The sequence below is a fragment of the Echinops telfairi genome, unplaced genomic scaffold, assembly GCF_000313985.2.
Source record: "Echinops telfairi isolate 266 unplaced genomic scaffold, ASM31398v2 ScPeMD7_7415;HRSCAF=8453, whole genome shotgun sequence".
Classification (NCBI taxonomy): domain Eukaryota; kingdom Metazoa; phylum Chordata; class Mammalia; order Afrosoricida; family Tenrecidae; genus Echinops; species Echinops telfairi.
In genome coordinates, this window is record NW_022111315.1 from 1,763,800 (window position 1) to 1,782,654 (window position 18,855).

General features: G+C 38.6%; 1 protein-coding gene and 1 pseudogene across 1 annotated transcript in view; one reads left to right on the forward strand and one right to left on the reverse strand.

The window, feature by feature from the left end:
- LOC101641279 overlaps window positions 1-11,121 on the forward strand; it is a 39,001-nt pseudogene extending 27,880 nt beyond the window's left edge.
- EDA (ectodysplasin A) overlaps window positions 1-18,855 on the reverse strand; it is a 558,670-nt gene that overhangs the window by 230,909 nt on the left and 308,906 nt on the right. The gene's annotated exons all lie outside the window — the stretch shown is intronic.

Sequence of the window (18,855 nt, forward strand, 5' to 3'; positions counted from 1 at the left end):
ACCTAAAAGAAACAATTAAAAAGTGAAATGTGTTTGAACTGCTGAGACTGTGGTGAGCAGCACGTCATCAAGGCTCATGGAGGCCAGAAGTAAAAAATATTTTTTGGGGGGGCCACACTCACTTCCTTGTCCCTTTTCTAATATCTTGTCATTTCCAGTAATCGCTGACATCCTTCGGATTTCATCATTATAATTTCTAAATTCCCACTTCACATGTCTTTCTCTTGTGTGTGTCTAGGTGTCCACAAAATTGTCCTTGGGTGTGCATTTGCCATCTTTTTTTTTTGAGGACATTAATTATATTGAATTTAGGACACAGCCCAATCTAGCAGGACCTTGATTATATCTACAAAGACACTATTTTAAACAAAGGTCATGTTCATAGGTTTCAGGTGGACATGAATATTGGAGGGGCAATATTCATTCCAGTAAGACCCCTGGTGGCAAACTGTTAAAGAACTCTGATACTAACTGAAAGATGGAAAGTTCGAACCTATCAGTGGCTCCAGGGAAGAAAACCCACTGCCTTCAAGTTGAGTATGACTCATAGTAAATCTATATTGGAGTAGACTGCCCCATCTTTCTTCTTCAGAGGATGGTGGGTTTGAACTGCCAGCCTTGTAGTTAGCATGCCAATGCTTACCTAATAGTACCCCGAGGGTTACATGGAAGAAAAGAACTGACGATTCATTTCCATAATTATCATATCCCAGTCAACTCCATAGAGCAGTTATTTCCTGTCATATGAGTTGGAATTGACAGGAGTGCACCCAACAACAACAATCAACCTAGTATGGCAGTCAATACCTTTTATTCATATCTCATATTTCAAAATGTTGCTTTTAGGTTAGCAATGGACTGTTAACTACAAGGTTAGTGGTTCAAGCTACCAGCCATTCTGCAGGAGAATTATGAGGCTGTTTGCTCCCATAACTATTTATAAATCCAATTTTAGGGGGTGCTCATAAATCATCCTCTGTAATCATACTCTAATCATCCTGTTTGAGCAAAGATGAAAAAGAATTGTAAAAAAAACAAACCTGAGTTCAGAACATCCTCAATAGAACACAACCTGGCAGTTCAGGGTGAGGGATCCCATTCAGGAGGCCCCAGTAAATTATTGAGTGCCCCAACAAGATGCTTCTGAGAGAAGCCTACCCAACCAGCGCTTATGTTTGTGACGTGAGGAGGGAAAATGTGAGTTGACAGCTTGATAGACATACACACTTTGAGCCCCAAGACTTGATCTGATCCATAGATGATGATGGTACACACTCTCTGGCATATCTAGTGGGGGGCGGTGTGCAAGTCTGCTTTGGGGTAGAGCAAGATTAGGTGAACAGTGTTGGGGAGCGGTGAACTTGTTTGAACCAGTGCGGGAAACCTGAAGTTCCTCAACAGCCTGAAGCTGTAGATTTTAAAGAGATTAAGATTGTGTGTTAGCCACTGGTAAGGGAGGATTAATTTAAAGAGCCCCTGAGCCAAACTTTGATTTTGAGGTACAGCAAAGATGGCTCATATGGGTGAGGAAAGCATATCAGATATTGCTTTCATTTCTTTGAATCAGACATTTTGGCCAATGGCTTACACTTCTTGAAAAAGGCAAGGGCTGACTTGGAGACTGGATCCTTGATGGGAAATAGTATTTAACTTTTTCTTGTCATAAATCCCTGCCTGTAATAAGCTTTGCCACACGACCCAATCACACTTGAATATTCAAGAGCTACAGCAAACATATAGGGGACAGTGTATAGTGTAGCCATTCTATTATCACCCAAACAACAGAGAGAAATATAAAAACAAGATCCTGTCTCAGAACCAACAGCCAATTCAGTGCACATAAGAAAACAATCAAGGAGGGCCCAAATAATTGCTTATACACAGAAACAATCCCAGGAAATATCTCAGATGAAGAAAAGGTATTAGATCAATGTTTCTCAACCTATGGGTTGTGACCCCTTTCACAGGGGTCACCTGATTCATAACAGTAGCAAAATTATGATTATAAAGTGGCAATGAAAATAATTTTACGGTTGGGAGTTCACCACAACATGAGGAACTGTATTAAAGAGGTGCGGCATTAAGAAGGTTGAGAAGCACTGTATTAGATCCTCTCATGAGGGAGTATAGAAAAAGATCTTCAGTGGCTTTAAATGAATAGAGAAAAAATTTGACAGAAATACAGAAAAAAAACAAAAGCAAAAATAGAAGCAAAGATGAAACAACTCAGGAAAGAAAGCACTACAGGAACAATCTGACAAAAAAAAAAGAAAGAAAGAAAAGAAAAATTAGAAATAACTCAACAATTTCAAACAGAAAGCTAGAAGACAAACACTAAGATACTAGAATGGAACAACAATCCAAAAGAACAAAACAGTAGAATTGAAGTAATCGAGGCATGAATCAGTGGACTTTAAGACAAATCTCCTGAGGCCAAAATACAAGAAGAAAAATGTATGATTAAAAGACTCAAGAAGCAGAAGAAAATCTAGGAATTATATGAGAAACTATCAAATGGAAAAATGTACTAATTGCACTGTGGTGTCGGTATACCACTTTGTCCTCCTGTGGTTTCACTCTTTCCATAGCCAACCAGTATTCTGTTATTTGCAGAGCAACTTGGATGGTCCTTTCAGGGGATGCTGTTAGATGGTTGTGGACCCACGAGGGTAAGAGAAGTAAGAGTCTTCCCAGACAAGAAAAAACTCAAAGAATACGCTAAAAGAAACCCAACCCTCCAACAGATCCTTGCTGACCCAGTATGGGAAGAATAACAGCACTCACTGAGCACAAATAAGAGACCACCACATAGAACAACCCAACCCAGAGGTCAAAAAAGAGAAAACAGCCCCAACATAGCAATGGCACAAGGGTGGAAAGAAGGCAAGAATAAAGCACACACACACACACATGCACAACACACTGATAACAAAGGGAGGTAGGAAAACACCCAACTCAGAAGGTGAATTTAATACGCCACTCTCTGAGAAAGAGATCACAGGGAAATAAGCATAACAAGGAGGCCACCGATCTAAACACAACAGACAATTTGACGTGATAGATATTTTCAGAGCTCTACACCCAAATGCAAGAAAAATTCATTCTTTTCAAGCCTACATGGCACATACTCTAAGATAGACCACAAACTGGGACACATGTCGAATCTGTGTCAATTTAAGCACATAGCGATTACACAAACTATTCCAACCACCATAAGGCTGGAAATCAACAAAAGGACAATTAAGAAAATAAGGGCAAACAATTTGAGGATGGATAACTCTATATTGCAAAAGTAGTGGGTACTGACCCAGATCAGAGATGAAATTAGGAAGTTTCTAGAAACCAATGAGAATGAGAATATGATGTACCAAAAACTTTGGGATACAGCAAAGTCAGTTATCAGAGGAAGTTTGATAGCAATACATGCACACATAAAAAATGAAGAGAGACTTATGATTGATATGCTGACATAAATCTTACAGAAATTAGAGCAGAATCAACAGGAAAATCCTACTAATAGCAAAAGAAAAGAAAATAAAAAATAAAAATCAAGGCTGAAAATCATGAGAGGGAAAATAAGAAAACTATGGAAAAATTAATGCATCTAAATGTTGGTTCTTTGAAAGGATTTATAGAATCAACAGAGAGCTGGCAAACTTAACCAATGAAAGGAAAGAACAAATTTCAATAGCAAGGATGAGGGATGAAACAGGGGGCATTACAACCGACCCTAATGAAATCAAAAGGATAATTACACAGTACTACAAAGGACAGTATTCAAATGAATTCAACAACTTTGAAGACATGGACAAATTCTTCGAAAAACAATACCCCCCAAGACTATCCCAGATTGACATTAAGAATCTCAATAGACGCATAACAATAGAAGAAATAGATAAGGTTATCATGAAAATACCAACAAAAAAAATTCTCCGGGCCAGATGGTTTCACAAGAGAATTGTACCAAGCACTCAAGGAAGAACTGACACATCCTACACAAACTCTTACAGAATATAGAAAAAGACAGCAAAATCAGGAACTCTTTCTATGAAGCTAGTATAACTCTGATACCTAAACCAGGTAAGGGACTAATAATAATTGAGAACTACAGACAAATATCTGTAATGAACATCGATGCAAAAATCTTTAACAAAATACTGGCCAATAGTATATAAAAGTATATAAACAAATAATTCACCATGACCAAGTTGGTTTCATACCAGGGATGCAAAGATGGTTCAAGATCATTACTATTATTCACCACATTGATATGAAAAACTATAGGAACCACATGATAATATCGATAGAAGCAGAAAAAGCACTCAACAACATCCAACTCCAATTCCTGTTCAAGACACTCAAGAAGACAGGAATGGTAGGAAAATTCCTCAATATAATACAAGCTATTTATGAAAAACCAACAGCCAACGTGATAAGCAATGGAGAAAAATCTGAAAACAATCCCACTGCAAAAGGGGATCTGACAAAAATACCCATTGTCCCCACTCTTATTTAACATTGTAGTAGAGGTCCTAGCTAAAATCATATGGCAAAGAAAAGACATCAAAGATAATCGCATGTGGAAGGAAGAGGTGAAACTATTGTTATTCACCGATGATATGATTTTATACCTGAAAATCCTAAAAGCTCCAAATGGGAGTACTGAAAGCGATTATGGAATATGGCAGGGTGGCATATACAAGATCAACAAACAGAAGTCTATTACACTCTTATGCACATTGGACAAGACCGCGGAAGGGTGGGTCAAAAAGCTTGCTCCCTTCACAATAGCCAAGCACAGCTTGAAATATCTAGGGATGTAACTGACTAAAAAAACCCCAAAAAATTTGTATGAGGAAAATTGCAGAATAAAATTATAATAAATCAAGAATAACCCATGCTCATGGATCAGAAAATTCCATATAGTAAAAAATGTCAGTTTTACCCAAAGCACTATATAAGTTTAATTCTACTTGAATCAAATACCGTCATCTTTTTTCAAAGAACTGGCAGAACTGACTACAGACTTCGTATAGAAAGGGAAGAAGCCCAAAATTAGCAGTGAACTCCTCAAGAAAAAGGACAAAGTGAGAAGGCTTGCTTTACCTGTCTTTAGCATCTATTCTGAAGCCCAAACAATGTGGAATTGGTATAATGTCAGATAATCAGACCAATGGAAAAGTACTGAAAAGCCAGAAATAAACTCATAAGCATACAGACAATAGATCTTTGATAAGGGCCCGAAAAATATCAAATGGGAAGCAGATAGCTTCTTCAACAAGTGGGGCTGGGAAAAAACGGATCTATACCTGCAGAAAAACAAAGCAGGACCCTTACCTCACTCCATGCACAAGAATAAACTCAAGGTGGATCACAGACCTCGAAGTAAAATCCCAAACTATGAGGGCCATCAATGAGGAAATTAGGACAAATCTGAGAACCTTAGCACAGGGAATACATAGGCTCTCAGAAATAGGGAAGAACACAAACACAGAGGAGGCACAACTTGACAAGTGGGATATACCGAAGATAAAATACCCGAATACATCGAAGGAATTCACTAAGAGAGTAATAAGAGAGCCCACAGACTGGGAAAACATCTTTAGCAGTGACACATCAGACAAAGGTCTTATTACTAAAACCTACAGTACTCTGCTAGCTTACTAAAAGAAAAAAACAAAACAAAAACGAATTGCCCACTGAAGAAGTGGGCAAAGGACCTGAACAGAAATTTCACAAGGGTAGAATTCCGAATGGCCAATAAACATATGAGAAAATGTTCCCGACCATTAACCATAAAATAACTGAAATTTAAAATGACTATGAGATACCCTCAAAGATAGCCCAGTTAAAACAATCAGAAATTAATAATTGTTGGAGGTGCTGTGGTGAGATTGGAACTCTCATCCACTGTTGGTGGACATGTAGATATGTACAGCCATTGTGGAAATCAATTTGGCGATATCTTTAAAGAGATGGAAATTGAGATGCCATATGACCCAGCAATCCCCCTACTAGGCATATACCCAGAAAAGGCAAGAAACAAACCACAGCCAGACATCTGTGCTCCAATGTTCATTGCGGCAAAGTTTACAATTACAAGGTGTTGGAAACAACCCAAATTTCTATTAATGAATGAGTCGATTTAAAAACTGGTACAATGGGTATAGATAAGGGCTGGAAACACAGGGATACAGGACATATAACCCCCCTGGCCAATATTTAGAGTAGCCATACCAGGAGGTTAAGGGGAAGGTGGGGGGAAAAAGGGGGAACCAATCACAATGATCTACCTATAACCCCCACCTAGGGGGATGGACAACAGAAAATGGAGTAAAGGGAGGCATCGGACAGTGCAAGATATGGAAAAATGATAATTTATAAATTATCAAGGGTTCATGAGGGGGAGGGAGGGGGAATATGAGGAGCTGATACCAAGGACTCAAGTAGAAAAAAAATGCTTTGAAAACAATGATAGCAACATATGTACAAATGTGCTTAGTACAATGGATGTATGTATGGATTGTGATAAGAGTTGTACGAACCCCCAGTAAAATGATTGTTAAAAAAAAGAAAAGAAAACCACAAAAAAAACACACCTGTGGTACATATATACAATGGAGTACTATGCTTCTCTAAAAAGCAGTGATGAACACATGAAGCACATCACCTCATGGGAGGAACTGGAGGAAATTATGCTTAGAGAAGTAAGCCACGCACAAAAGGAGAAGTACAACACGGGCCCGCTGAGGTAAGCTTAAAAATGAAGAAGGGGCACAAGGGAAAAGGTATTATATGCATACATTCATGGTGAGGTCCAGGTACTACAGCAGGGGCCACACCCAATTCAGGGATACATATTGCAGCCAACTAAAAAGGAGCGGAAAGAAAGAAGAATAAAAACGACATGGGTAGCGGGGGAACAGGACACTAACCCACCCAAGGGAAGAGTGTTGTTTATATCTCAACAGGAGAGGGAGGGAGGGACCAGATTTCAACCTGGTGCACCAAGATGTGAATGCAACATTCCAGCATGAAGCAGGGAATCAACAGAGAGGTCTGCAGGGCTGGCCCCATTCAGCTTCCCCCCCAGAAGAATTCACAACGAGGACAGCACAGTTCAGGGAGATAGGCATCTGATCAGAGCACACAGGAGCAAATAAAGAGGGAAGGAGAGAAAGTAGAACACATCCTGGCACACCAAGTCCTGTGGACGATATTCCTCCTCAGAGCAGCCAATGTACAGAGAGGACAATAGGGCCAGCCCCACCATGAGACAATGTCTCCTTCATTGACTCATAGTGCCATGAAAGACAACACTGGAGGCACAGTGCAGGAATTGTGCCCAATGTGACCCCACCACACCAGAGAGAAACGCAAAGTGTGTGCAACAGAAATTCAATGGGAACACAGCAATGAAGTCCCTGTGGAATATCAAAAATAGACTTTGGGGCCAGGACATGACACCCCATCAGAGTCTACTGGAAAACATTCCTCAAAGTCCACAAAAGATCTGGAAATATTTATAGGTTTTTCTTTTTTTGTGTTTTTTCTTTTCTTTTCTTTTGTTATTTTGTTTTGTTCTGCCTTGTTTTTATGCGTATTATTTTCACTGGACATCTATCTAGATAAGATAGGCAGGATAAACAATTTGGTGGAGATAACAACGGGACCGACAGTTCCTGGGGGACAGTTCCTGGGGAAAGGAAGTGGATCTTTACAAACCCAGGGACAAGGGAAAAACAAGTGGTCTAAAATCGATGGCAAGGAGGATATAGCATGCTTGTGAGGGATTGCTCAAGGGCAATGTAACTGAGAGGAATTACTGAAACCTGAATCAAGGCCAAGTAATGATAGTGGGACAAGAAGAGAGTAAAGAAAATAGAGGATAGAACTAGGAGGCAAAGGGCATTTATAGAGGTCTATAATTTAAATTATTTTCATATGTAAACATATATAAATATATTTTTATATAATGATAGGGAAATAGATCTATGTACATATATTTATATGTTAAATATTAACGTAGCAGAGGGACATTAGCGCTCTATTCAAGTACTCCCTCAATGCAAGAACATTTTGTTCTAATAACATGGCATTCTGTGATGCTCACCTTCTCTACACGATTGCTGAAGACAAAATGGGTGCATAAGCAAATGTGGTGAAGAAAGCTGATGGTGCCCAGCTATCAAAAGATTTAGCATCTGGGGTCTTAGACGTGAAGATAAACGAGCATCCACCTAGCTGAGAAGCAACAAAATGCACATGGAAGAACCACACCAGCCTGTGTGATCATGAGGTGTCAATTGGATCAGGGATGAGGCATCAAACACTTAGAACAAAAAGTCATATGAATGTGAATGAGGGAGAGTGCAGAGTGGAGACTCAAAGCTCATCTGTAGATAATTGGACATCCTCTTACAGAAGGGTCGTGGGGAGAAGACAGGCCAGTCAGGTTGCAACATTGCACTGATGAAACATACAACTTTCCTCTAGTGGTTTAATGCTTCCTCCCCACTACTATCATAATCTTAATTCTACCTTCCAAAAATGGCTTGACCACAGCACGTACATGGATATCAATAAGAGCTGGAAACACAGGGAATCCAGGACAGATAGGCCCTAGGGTCAATAATGAGAGTAGCGATACCAGGAGGGCAATAGGAAAGTGGGAGGGAAAGGGGGAACCAATCACAATAATCTGCATATAACCCCCTCCCTTGAGGACAGACAAAAGAAAAGTGGGTGAAAGGAGACATCAGACAGTGTAAGAATTAAAAAATAACTGCAATTTATAAATTATCAAGGGGGAAGGAGGGAAGAAAAAAAATGAGGAGCTGATACCAAGAGCTCAAGTAGAAAGAAAATATTTTGAAAATGACGATGGCAACAAATGTGCTTGACACAATGGATGTGTGTATGAATTGTGATGAGCTGTGTGAGCCCCCAGTAAAAAGATTTTTAAAACCCCAACAAACTCAAAATCAAATCACACCTTAATTTCAAAACCTATTATACAGCCATGATAATCAGAATGGCTAGGTATTGGTACATAAATAGATATTCATAAAAATTAATCAGAATGGAGAACTCAGAAATAAAATCAAGCACCTATAAATATCTTATATTTGATAAAGGAGTAAAACACATGAATTGGGAAAGAGAAAGTCCATTACACAAACGATGCTTGAAAAATTATATCTTCACTTGCAACAGATTAAAACAGGATCATAATGTCACATCAGATAAAAATGAACTCAAGACAGATTAAAGACTTATATATAAAGTCTAAAACTATAATGATCATCTATAATCTTGTAAAGATCTTAAGTCTCAGAGATCCAAAGGGGCAGTTCTACTCTGTCCTATAGTCACATTAAATTGGAATAAACTCGATGGCAGTGAGTTTTTTGATGAGTTGTAAATGGTTTTTTCTTATAAATCTTTCAAAGGACATGAAAATATTTTAGGCTCCTCATCCTGTTTCCAAAACTTGCATTTCATTTGGATCAAAATTGGGCCTTAGATCTGTCCTCGATGCCTAAGAATTGTACCAATCTAAGTTAAAAATTCATTATAATATACATTAGTTTCTCATTATATTTTGCGTCACACTCACTTCTACTAGGCTTCAAACATACTGTCTCCTTTATATTTTTATTCCAAGTGTTTATACTTCCATCATACACACACACACACAAACAAACACACACAATAGGGGTACCCTTAAAAAATGGAGTTTGTTCCCAATGCTATATATTTACATTAAAAAAACAACAACAACCTTATCACCTTGAAAGCACTCTCCATTACATTTAATACATTTGTCTAATCTGCTATTCCTTTCTTGTAAACATTTTTCAAACTCATCTGTTTGAATGTCTGACAACATCATATATATATGTGTATATATATAATTGTCAAATTATTGTCCTTTCATGTTCCTCTTCATTCACAGAAACAAAATGAAGTCACACAGAGTGAGGTCAGGTAAGTAAGGTGTGTGGGTTAAGAGAGGCATGCTCGTTTTTGTTTTGTTTTGTTGCCAAAATTGGTGCACTGAGATGGCTGTGTGAGCAGGTGCATTGTCGTGGTGGCAAAACCAGTCCCCTTTCTACCACAAATCAGGACTTTTTTTTTGTCACACAGTGTTATGCAATCTTTTCAGAACCTTTAAATAGAAAGTCATCAACAGGTATATATAGAATGAGTACACTTAACAAGACAAGATCAAGACTTTAAATGTGTCTTGCATAAAATTATACATGCATAACCCAGTGAGGGATGAAATTTCTCACCTTTGGGCCTTTCCTTTTAAGAAGATCTTCTCTGAACTGTGGTATAAAGGTGTTCTGTTGTTTTTGTTTGTTTGCTGTTTCATTATAACACACAAAAATGTAATAAACATGAGAAAGTGAAGTAATTACTACTCTAGGGGAAACATCTAATCATAGCACACTCTTTGATCAGAAATGAACAGTGCTCATATAGTTATAAAACTGAAAACAATGAATTTTAAAAGATGGAGAAGGATTTAGAAAAGATTGACAGAATCTGCCTCAAATTCAATTAAAATACTTAAGGTTAGAATGTGGCCAGACATCCCCAACCAATCAAGGCTCTCCTTCCCAATGGGTTGCAGAGAGTCCACTGCCAATCTCCTGTCTTCTATTGACTGTGGCTTCTTCTGATATCCAGGTGAAAAAACTGGAGAAGCGGGCCTCTGGCCAGGCTTTGAACTGATACTCAGATCCTGTTCAAAATAATGCGTCCCAGAATTTCCTCTTTCCCCTCCAAAGAAGAAGGACCTTGCCCGGGAGGAGGTTCAGAAGATTTTAGAAGCTGCAGAAGAAAGATGCAAATCCCATGAAGCTGAGGTCTTGAACCAGCTTGCTGAGAAAATAGCATGAGAAAGAAGTGCTTTAGCAAGCAACAGAGGAGAACAACTTCAATAAGAGGGCAGAAGAGAAGCTGACCCACAAAATGGAAGCCAACAAATAGAACAGAGAAGCACAAATGGTGGTCAAACTGGAGAGTTTGCAAGAAAAGGGCAAGCACATTGAAGAAGTGAGGAAGAACAAAGAATCCAAAATCCCTACTGATGAGACTGAAGCAAACTAATTTCTTCTGAGAACTGACTTTCTCCGCCCACCCACCCCTTCCTAAAGACTGTACTGGCCAATGTCATTTCATCTGCTACTTCCAATGGACAGGGAGAGGTCAGTTGGTACACCTTAGATGGGTGCTCAGAAAGTTTTAATCCCTTAGTCACTACTCAGCAAAGTAGCATGGAGAATATTGTCTTTGTGAACTTTGTGATACCAAGGGGTTTGGTTATATCTAAGTAGTATTCATAATCTTGTCCCCTATATGTTCCACCACATTAATGGATAAAATTACAGTGATGGTAAACATACATATAAATATACATAACTTCTGAGAAATCTACCTCTCTATGTATATATTCATGGGCATAGTTTCACTCTCCCTCCCACACTTGGTCAGCCTAAGTGTCTATCCAAGTATCTATTTGTAGATTGCAGGAATGTTACACAAAGGCATTTGCCTCTGTTGCATTTAACTCTAGTAAGCCTCCTGGTGCCTTCCTCTGTCTCCATCATTTTCTGTCAGCTACCATCCCATTGTATATTGCCTTTTCCTTTACCTAAGATAACATTTGTCTTCTACTGTGATATGGCCCAGCTTTGACATTCAATAAACACTGAAAAATTACCAACCGTGTACGGTCAAATATCTAATTTTGAGTAGTGGAGAAGTGTAAAATGTCATTGAGTGAAAACCCCTTCTTCCCCAGAATGACTGTAACATAACACGAACCCCAGCTTCTGGTGAGAGGGTGTGTACGTCTGGGTAGACTAGAGAAACAAATTCATAGACACTTATATGTAAATGAGAAGGAGCTTTATATACAAGAGCAATTGAATATTGAGAAAACATCCCAGCCCAGTCCAGATCAAGTACATAAGTCCAATATTAGCCCATATGCCTGATACCAATCTATGCAGTCCTCTTCAGACTCATGAAACACATACAATGATGCAGAATGCAGGAAGATCACAGGCCAGTGGGTTGGAAGTCTTCTGGATCCAGCGGCGTTGTAAGCATCTCAGTGCTGGCAGGGATCTCTATGTGGCTCCTCCATTTCCCAGGTCTATCAGTGTAGTGCCATGTGTCTTGTCAGTAGAGCATCTCTCAGGGAGTGAGTCTTGTCAGTAGAGAGTATCCAAAGGAGTGAGATGAGAGAAAGTGTCTCCCGCCTCCAAGGAGGGAAATACAGGAGTTCCCAGAATTCTCAGGAGAAGGCCATGCCCACACAGAGGCCTCATTGGCTATGACTCGATTGACAGACTAGACTCCACCCCTTCACTTTTAAGTCCTCTCAAGCCCCAAATTGACACCAGATTATGTAACTACAACAGAGGGTCTTTATGAATTTAACAGACATTTACTAGTTTCCACTTCATGCATGCAAAGCTCTATTCTAAAATCTAGGAATTTACCTATGAAGAAGACAGACTAGTCTCATGCCCTCATGGGGTATACGTTTGACTAGGGGAGGTGAAGTATTAAAATAATTAATCTTGTAGACCAACTTCCTGGATTATTTATTCAACATACAAATTGAGTAAATGTGGTGAAAGGATACAATCCTGATGCACACCTTTCTTAATTTTCAATTATTTAGTATGCCCTTGTATTCTAACAAATTCTTCTTGGTCTTTGAACAGGATTTGTATGAACAAAATTAAATATTCTGGAGTTCCCATTTTTCTTTTTTCTTTTTGTTTATTTGTTTGTCTTATTTTTATTTATTAATTTTTTAAAAGATCATTTTATTGGGGGCTCATAGAGCTCCTATAACAATCCATACATCCATTGAATCAAGCATATTTGTACATATGTTGCCATCATTATTTTTTAAACATTTATTTTCTTTTTTTTTCTTTGAATATTTTATTATTATTATTATTAGTATTTTTACATTTGTGAAGGTCCCTTTTGATTTCTTTTTTTTTTTTAACATTTTATTAGGGGCTCATACAACTGTCATCCCAATCCATACACACATCAGTTGTGTAAAGTGCATTTGTACATCGTTTCTCAAAACATTTTCTCTCCACTCAAACCCCCGACATTAGGTCCTCATTTTTCCCCTCCCTCCCCGCTCCCCCCTCCCTCATGAGCCCTTGATAGTTTATAAATGGGTATTTTGTCATATCTTGCCCTGTCCGACGTCTCCCTTCACCCACTTTTCGGTTGTCTGTCCCCCAGGGAGGAGGTCACACACAGTTCCATGTAATCGGTTCCCTCTTTCCTACCCATTCTCCCTTTACCCTCCCTGTTTTGCCACTCACACCACTGGTCCTATAGGGCTCATCCGTCCTGGATTCCCTGTATTTTCAGTTCCTATCTGTTCCCATTTTTCATAATGTAATCTGTAGTCTTGCTGACCCATGCAGCTGAATGGCTTCTCATTGTCAACAACGCACAAGTAAACATCTTCCTTCTATTCTCTGCTTTCATCAAAGATCCTTCTGACATTAGCAAAGATGAATGAGATATGTGCTAAAGTTACCAATGCACTATATAAATCATAATGGATATGTAAATGTTAGTTGAATTCATACTTTTTACACATGTATAACTGAAATAAAATGAGACAGTGATTGAAGCACTGGATGAAAATTGGCAAGATATGAAAAGGTGTAATAATTATGTGAATGGCACTTCCCTGGTTCTCTGAATCTAAAACATTTACAGTTTTTTCTAGCTATACTTTACTCTCTTTGATCAGCTTCTAAATTACTTGTGTATACCAATTCTGAAAAAACACCTAATCAATTATCATAATTAATGTCATACACACATAGTTCCCATTGGTCTATTTCAAATATTCTACCTACACTGTGAGTAGCTATCAGTTATGATAATGGTTGAATTTCAAAATTGTGTTCAAATACCATATATTTGGAATTATATCCAACTATCACCACTTTGATCTAGGTTCATCTACTATTATTTACGTGGCATATTCTGCATAAAATAATGAAACAAATTAAAAAAATTTAAATGATTATTCTCATTAATATAAAGTTCATATATCTCCAAGCAAGCGCATTGCCATTGAGTTGATTCTAACTCTTAGAAACTTATAAGACAACGCAGAACTGCTTATAAGGTTCTGAGTCTATAAATCTTTATAAGCAGAAAATCTCATCTTTCTCCCTTGGAGCAGCTGGCAGTTTTGAATGGTGACCTTGAGGTTAGCAGTACAAAGAGTAATCAATGACACCACCAAGGCTCCTTTCAAATTTAATAGGAATATCAAGTAACAAATTTGATAATTACTTGTCTTTAATTTATTTTAAGAAGTCCTTTAGTGCCAGAAATAATTAAGTGCTACCACTAGCTGAAAGATCAACAGTTATAAGCCACCCAGAGGCATATCATATTTGCCTAGGAATTTGCTTCATAAAGGTCATAGCCTTAAAATCCCTCTGGAGCAATTCTATGAAACACATGAGGTTATCATAAGTCAGAATTGACTGGAGGGCAAATAACAGCAACATCTTTAATATTAGCACATCATTGACAAGCAGTTCATATTCAGTGCCAAGATCCTGACTGTGTGTGTGTATGTGTGTGTGTTGGTGTGTATAAAAGGAGTAGCACACAGATGAAAATCTGATAGGTCAATAAGTGGTTGATAAAATGAAGTGTATAGAAGTAGTATCTAGCTTATATGTCATACATTTACTCCTTAAACACACCCTGAATTTTGTCTATACTTAATATATAGCATTTAAGTTTCTTGGTCCTTGAATCATGCTCCCCCTGAGTAAAAACTTTTGATTCCTATTTTAATTTTAAATCTTCTTAGAATCTCATATTATCCTATGTATATATCAAAGTTTAAAAATTTTGTCCAAAGACAGTATTGTTTTAACATAACGTTCAGAACAATGGTTTCACATTCATTTTCAAACATAACATTTCAAGATCTATTTTGAAGTACAATGCTGTCTGGGATAATATTTATATACCTACAAGAATGACTAGTTACACAAATAATATTCAAAGTTATCCAACTAACATTAAACCCAATAATGAAGACAGTGACTTCTTCCATATGAAATTGATCAAACATGATATCAAGATGCATTGGTAATTACCAGTAATTGGAATCAGACAGAAACAAAGAAGAAAGATGAGTCGCTGGAAAATAAGACTTTGTTATATAAATAATGCTAGAGAACACATGACAGAATTTTTTCACAATTAGGGATGCTAAAAGGTTATCCTAAGTCAGGAGCACTAAACAGGAAGGATGCAGTCATTGGTCCACAGCAAACCTCTTTTCAGCCAACAGCCAAGTATTTCTCCAGTCCTCAGCCTCTCAACCTGCCTGTTGCTCTGCCTCATTGTCCCATAGTCTTGGCATTGCTCTTCTGTTCTGTTTTATGGTTGCCTAACCTTGGCCTCTGGTCTTGATTTGGCTCCTTTACTCTGCCCCATAGACTCCATGCCACAGTCTCTGGTGCCTCTGATTTCAGCCTCTGCCATTTCAGATAAAGATTTAAAACATGCTCTTCTTCCAATAGTCATGGGACTTCTTCTACCTGTTTCAAAGATAGCTCATCCTTTTAGACAGGGGTAGGGGTGAGGGGGATGAAGTAATAACTTAAAAAACTAACCAATCCCCTCTATTAGAGTCACATGCATCCTATTAGTATGGTCCCATCTAATCATTTGGTTACACAGACAGGGTTAGAAATACCATAGTAAGAAATTTCACTCCTCCACAGGACATCTTCTGACTCTTCTAGCCATTGACTCTTTCATACATGAAAAATCCACTTCCATTCTCTTTCAATTACATCTTCTTCAATTACAATCACCATTAGCCCTGTTCACAATCACACATGAAACATAATTTGATCAACAGTTTCCCCCACCCTCTCTTCCCCAGGTCCATAAGGAAAAGAGAAAATTATTCAATGGGGATTCTTCCTTGTCCCAGTTATTAGAGGCTAAACATACCCATGAAAGCTTGAAAGCCAGTCACTTCTTGTCTTTATATCCACTCCAACCCCTCCCTGATTTTGGATATCCACGTTCTAAATTGCCCATCCTATCAATCCAGTACTTTGAGCAGACAAGTGTAGTCAAGTCAAGATCTGAAGTATATTTGTTCTAGTTGGAACTTTGAACATCTTCATCCATATGCAAAGTCGAATCTCAAATAGTTCATACAAGATCACATAAAACATATACAAGCTCACTAGTGCAATGAATTACTTAATGCGGCCTTTTTAGTAAGTATCCGACTCCCACCAGAGGACCTTTCCTTGCATGAGTCTGGTAAGAAGGTAGGGGGAAATATTGAGAGGATTCTTCTGTGAATAATTGCAAACAGGATTGCCTGGAATGCCATCCTGCTATGTATAAAATGAGCCCTCAGAGAAGCCGTAGGAGGGATCTCTTTACCAGCAAGAGCCGGGAGATTCCTAATCCAAAGAGCACGGAAATCTGAGGCTTTTGTGCAGGAGGCTAGCTAGCAATGTGGGATGCCTCTGGGAATTTAATAGGGGAAGTTCAACTTGAAGACTCATGGAAATAGAGCTGTGTACCTTTGGGCTGGGGCTTACTGGAGTGGGGTACATCTGGGCCCTTAATTCAGGGAGTTAGGTTTGCTGGCCCATGGAACTTGAACTGAATGCCTTTGGGTTGAGGCTTACAGTGAAGTGATATGCCCCTTTGGGCATTTATTATCCACCTTAAAGAACTTTGTAACATGTCCTGATAACTCATCCCTGAGCATTTCTCACTGTCATTATATGTTAACTCCCTTAATAAACCCTTTAATCATGAATTTTATCTGTGAGTTCTGTGTAGCCATTGCAATGGATATTTGAACCTAGAGAAATAAAATAAGGAACAATAATTTAAAGATCAAAACTGAATCAAACATCTTTATCATCATTTGGTCAAATCATCCCTAGCCATTCCAAACTGGGTCAATGAGCACCAAGAGCAAACTTGGGAGTTTGACGCATACCTCCCTGATTGTCAGTCCATCTGGTCTCTTCACAAAGTCTCATCAGCCCTAGGCGCCTATGGCTAGGTAATGCCCACAGGATCACTATCCCAATATCTCTTTAAACTTCAGACCAGCCAGTCCTTTCCCTTCTCTCATCTCTACTCTGTGGATCAGATCAGCAAGCATCAGTGGAATATGTTCAAACTCATCTCATTTCTTTATTGCTGCCTTTCTCCCATTTCAACTCTGCAAGTGTATTCAAGTAGTAATACAGCAGTTTACCAGTTGGCTTGCTGGATTCCTTTAACTTTAAGTCCTACAAAGGGGTCTTTTCTGATTGGCACAGACTTTTCAAGCATAGGCACATTCAAAAGCAAACCCCCTTGCTCAAAATAAAAAAAATGCCATACAAAGTTTTTCCTTCAGCAGTTCTGTGTGGGTCTGCATATCTTTTCAAATGCAAATGTACTGACACTCAAATAGCTGGGTGGGGCTCATCTTTTCTTTGCCTTTTCTTACTTTACATTGGCTTAAAACAAAAGACTGTTCCTCTTGGATAATTTCTAACTTAAATTGAATTGTAAAGGCTGAAGTGTAGTGTTACAAGCTCTCTCCAATCAATGCAATAGAATTTTGCTGCACAAGATCTCTTCATTATATTGAAAAGCAAAAATGTTACTTTGAGGACTAAGGTGTGCCCAACCCAAGCTATGCTATTTTCAATTGCCTCATATGCATGTGAAAGTTGGACATTGAATAAAGAAGACTGAAGAAGTGTTGATGGATTTGAATTGTGCTGCTGGCAAATAATATGCAAAGTATCACAGACTACCAAATGAACAAACATGTTTTTTGGCCAGAGAAGTATGGCGAGTGCTCCTTAGAGGCAAAGATGGTGACATTTGCATACTTGCATACTTTGGACATGTTGTCAGGAGAGAACAGTCCCTGGAGAAGGGCATTATGCTTGGTAAAGCAGAGAGGCAGCAAAAAAAGGAGATGGATTTGCACAATGGCTACAACAATGAGCTTAAGCAGAGGAGCAATAGTGAGGATGTTGCAGGACCAGGTAGATTTCATTCTGTTGTGCATAAGATTGCTATGGGTCAGAACTGACTCGATGGCACCTAACAAGAACAAGAATAAGGACTTCTACAGTGAAATACCTTTCTAAGATAACATAAATGGTGGCTATACACACAGGCTTCATCAGCTGAACTATACAGGCACTGTACCAAAAGAAATTGATGAACATCCCACCATTTCAAAATGTAACATATGATCAATAACCAATGGTACTGAAAGAATAACTTTAAGATGTACCAAATACATTAGCAATGTGATAGATTTTATGTCAACTAGACGCTCTTGGGTGAAGGTAGGTCATAGCCTGATGACTCCTCCTTGGTGATTCGGCCTTTTGTATTAGACAGAGATCCTAAGCAGAGCCAAATTCTCTTTTGCCTCCTTATCTCTGCTGGAACTGGATCCTGAATATGGTTCACTGATATCCTGTTATATCACTTGATGATCCCAAGAGCTGTCAGCAGACTGCTGACACTGGATTCATTCAGCTGACCATGGATTCATTTACTTTTGCACCAACCAGCATGTGGCCTTCCTCCTTCATCATTTCTGCTTTCTGTTCATCAACTTCCTCGGCTACAGTAATCAAAGAAGCCTTCAGCTCACATCTGACCAATGGACTGAACTGCACTGAACTTACCAACTTCTACAACTGTAAGCCATTTTTAACACACACACACACACACACACACACACACACACACACA